The sequence below is a fragment of the Octopus bimaculoides genome, chromosome 8, assembly GCF_046866305.1.
Source record: "Octopus bimaculoides isolate indiv1 chromosome 8, ASM4686630v1, whole genome shotgun sequence".
Lineage (NCBI taxonomy): Eukaryota > Metazoa > Mollusca > Cephalopoda > Octopoda > Octopodidae > Octopus > Octopus bimaculoides.
In genome coordinates this window covers 28,178,784-28,183,783 of record NC_142935.1, presented here as the reverse complement: position 1 = coordinate 28,183,783, position 5,000 = coordinate 28,178,784, and positions in this window count along the sequence as shown.

Genomic DNA, 5,000 nt, shown 5'->3' with positions numbered 1-5,000 from the left:
GTCCCTCACATTGGTTCTTGAGATGTCTCGAAGGATTTTAATTATCTATATTCTTGCAGATTATCATGAGTAAACGCTTCTGAAAATGTTCATTCTGTTTCCGCTTTTTTTTTCAAAGTATGCGATACTTTACTTTTCCAAACAATCAATTAAACTTTTGATATCTAATTTTAAAGTGCAGTTTAAAACATGAAAGAGATTGTTTATGAGATATATGCATTGTTTACGCAATAGGATTATCCCTCTCCCAGCAAGATACAAACGTTTTTCATTTAAATAACATATAATGAACCGAATTTTATATGAAAATATCATATCAGTGCCAGCATCGTAGATGTTCTGAATTGAATACGATAAAAAATAAAGGGACCTTTGTTAATTGTTTAACATTCAAAAGGTTTCAGAATGTCTAAACATTTAACGAGGGAAAATTACAACACCTATAGACAGGGAAATAGTTGTTTGTATCTGTCTGTCTGTCTGTCTGTCTGTCTGTCTGTCTGTCTATCTATCTATCTATCTATCTATCTATCTATCTATCTACCTATCTATCCTTCCATAGAAACATGCATACATAGACACGTACATACATACATACATACATACATACATACAAGCACATGCGCACGTATTTATAAAAAATCTTTTGGTTTTGTTTTTTTGTAAAACATTATCAAGCTTTATGAAAATGATATAGGAATGGATGTTGTAAAACCCTTTGAAAGTCCCTGATTTTCAACATTTCGGTCAAAATATTGTATCTAAGAAAGGAAATGAATTAGATAAGTTTCAGTTAAATTCATTCGCAGCGTGTATGAATACATACCTTTTGTGGTAAGGCTGAAATGCGTTCATTGAGAGCATATCTGATGGTAATCATCACCATATTTCAGTTTATCTTCACATCAGGATTATGTTTTATCACCGTTTACTTGAAAATAAATGGTTTGTATGTGTATTTATGCATACATACATACATACGCATATGCATTCATGCGACTACATACACACATGCTCATACACACGCACACAAACACACAAACACACACACACGACAGAGTATTGTATCATTCATTCACACTGTTGTTTATGCCTTCAGGTAGCAGCGGAGAATGGTTATCTTTTTTTTTTAATTATTGCTGTATGAAAAGAACTTTAAAAATTACAATCATATGAAAATTAAAATATTCTGTTTTATGCACGGAAACAATTTTTCGTTTCATCTACAGATCCTTGTCTGTATTTATGTTCCGCATATAGCAGTGAATTTAATCTAACCCTTTAACATATAAACCAACTATATTAGGTCAAAATATCCTTCCTGTTTTATGTTCTAACCATCTAGATTTAGCCTATCACACTTACCCTTCAAGGTCATTATAAAATATACAATCAACATTTCGATGCTACAAAATAATGCACGATTAGTTAAAAATAGTTTGAATGAAAAAGTATTACGTTTGGCAGGATAATCTGAATGCTAAAAGGTTACATTTACAGTCTATGTTTATCCTTTAGCATAATTGTGGTCGTTGTTTTCTTTCTTCCACCCAGAGAAATATTTCAAAAAGTCCACAAGCATCATGTTTTTATTAATGTCGAGGACAAAACCTCACCTATAAGGCGTCGATAACAGCCACAACTTTGCTTTCCGTCATTCAACCAATCGAAATGATTGGCACATTTCGTCATATTTAGTAACTTTTATACCAGAATACTAAATTCTAAAACAAGCGACTCAAAATATAGGCACATATGTATTACAACTGTGTCATGGTCCAACTTTATTGCGTCTTTATAATATAAAAATGGCAAATAACGAAGCATATGATGCTTTTCGAAGTATATGAGTTTACTCACCAACAAAGTAATCTTAAATGTTTCCATATAGCAACAATGAAACTTGGTAATGATACATCATGTCGGCTAGAAAGATTTTCGAATCATTCCAATAAGTAGAAACTGATACCAAATCTCCACTCGCAACATAGAACAATTTTGTCGCCTCACATGAGGATTTAAACCAAACGTCCAGTCCCATAAGTGTCTGAAGTAATTATTGAGAAACGCAATATTTAGAAATGTCTACCTATTTAATGACACGAATGTCAATCAAGCCCTTCTACAACAAATACCACTAAATTAAATAAAAAAAAAGAAGGAAACGAAAGGACGGAAAAAAAGAAAGAAAAGAAGCTTAGCAAGAGGTTACATTTATAAAACAAAACAGCAAGAATGTACTGAAAATAAAGTATATCAGATTGCACATGCAACAGAAAACACTCTTCCTCGGCATGGCAAACTGCCCATGAAATTAGTGCCATGAAAATTATAAGTAGGCCGGAATTAAAAGAACAAGTGAAGGAAAATTTCCAAAATGCTGCCGGTAATCCTAAAGAAGTTTCAAACAGATGGATAGAAATTACTATGAAAAATAATCTTGACGTACTTTGATGGTTTCATATTGGATGAATTGATGTACGGAAAGGACCGATAAACAAGAAAGCAGCTGTCGAAAGTAATACTCGACATTCTTTCTTAGACTTCATTGGACTTCGTCGATGTGATTGTAAAGATCGTCGAAACGAAAATCTCTTCATAGATATTTTCTCTTTACTTGAAGATACTTCAGTTACTCGCGAAGATTTTCTTTGCTACTATAATCATATTATTGTTAGAATGCGACGATTTTGTGCAGTTGTTTGGATGATGACGATTTGGCACAGCTGACTTGGCATTCAGCCTCTTTTGGTACTGAAGGTGATCATACGCGTGCCTACATACACGCCCAAACGCGTATGCAAAAATATACATACACAGATAGAAAGATTGAGAAAGAAAGACATCACAATTTATCAACTGAACAACAGTGAAATACACATTTCCCTCTCGTCTCATCATACACATCGATAAATATGCTCACACACATAGAAAGCATGCAAGCGCGCGCGAGAGAGAGGAAGGGAGCGAACGAAAAAGGAAGAGGTGGGTGGCAAAGGAAAGAATGAGAGTAACATTAAAATAAGAGAAACAAACATTAAAACGTTTAATGTCAAATATGTCCGACTTGAATCAAAACTGGCTCTCAAACCGCAATGGGAAACAAATTCTGTAGCTTATCTATTTGTTTAGTGACCTGGATTCGAGACTGAGCTATTTCAAGTCGCTAATAAATTTTGCACTTTTGTTTCAAAATGTACTTCCTGGACAACTATTTTTGTTATTGTGCAATATGTACTTCAAACTTATGGAGTCATTTTACTTATCAAATATGCATTAATCATTATTGTTTCATTCTCCAAGTGATTATAGATACGCTTTATATCGTCAACGATAAATGATTTCACTCATAACTCTCTACTACATACGTTCAATGAAGAAAATAGTCGAGTAGCCCTACTTTCTGAAAGATTTCACAGCTTCTTATATTAATTAGCTAAATGATATTCGCTGCACACAATTTTTTGTTGCATCGTGACGTATACAGTCCAGTGGCGGAGAAGAAAAGTTCGTAAAATTCCTCAAGTTAGAAATTTCTTTTGTGGGACCAGCACATCCCCAGGAACCCGAACTCATGTCAGTATGCAGGTAAGGAATCACTGCAGTAGATTTATTTTAAAATAATATCTTATGGTCCAACATACAACGCTTTAAGTTTCCAGGATTATAATTCTCACATTTAGGATTTGAATGATTCAGAGACCAGACATCAGAGGCAATGCTTCTCAAAGGCATGTTCATCAGTTCAAATTTCAGATCAATGGCGTAAACTTAAGACTTTAAAACAAAAGTCTTATTTTCCTAAATCATATAATTAACTGTTCAGAGCACCTTGTTTACTTGCGTCTGTAAAATGTACCTACGTAGCAGTTATCCTACATTTATTTTCTTCCGATACTTCAAAAATCCAGTGCTCCACATGATATATCTTCAAGAGATTGTCGTCTGACAGACGAAGAACAAAATACAGAGACATTCATTCGTTGACGTTCACAGCGACTTCTTGCGGTGGTTAAAGAAATTTCGCAGGAATAAATAAAAGCAAGTGGGAATGTAGAGAATGCTTTCATATTTTGATTTAGTATTAGAACATGTATTAGCATTAGTTTAATATTTATAGAATGAGTTGACTTCGTTGAGATTTGTCTCTGACTTGAATGAAATTAGTATTATCATGGTAAGTAAGAACTTTGAGTGCTACCTTTCTAAGTAATCTTATGCTTCTAACGCTTTCCTAGCATAATGTATAAATACATACCGCATTAAAATCAATCTAGCTCCACATTTTGTATTTCCTGGGGACTACATGCATATGTTGAATTCTAATATTTGAGTACATCTTCTGTTTGAAAATGGGCCTTACAAGTTCAATACGCTAGAAGCAAATTCAATATATACATTAAAATTCTAATTATAACAATAAGTAATCTCTCCCACTTAGAAAAAGAAGGGAAGCAACTCTGTTACCCTCTTACCGGAAGGAAAAGAAGGTGGGATGGAATATCTGATTCAATAGAATTCTAATAGGCAGGAAAGAAACAACATTTATTCTCTATTAGAACTAAATGTACGAAGAAATTCGTCGCCAATTTTGACCATGAAATACCCGTTGGCTATTTGTCGGAGTTGGTACCTGACCACACGCGAGAATAATCCAAAGGCAAATCAGAAATTTGCCAATAGGAAAGATGGTTTTCCGGTGAAGAAATATAATTGAATTTCGATGAATGTACTCGGCTTCTGGGAATACATACTATATACCTCTATTCGCTCACCTACAACATATCCCATATATATATATATATATATATATATATATATATATATATATATATATATATATATATATATATATATATATATATATATATATATATATATATATATATATATATTATGCCAACTTTTGCAAACTTTGACGGACATATTGAATTTAATTACGCTAAGATATTGTGGAAATGAAATTGAACTGATATGTATACATACACACACACACACAC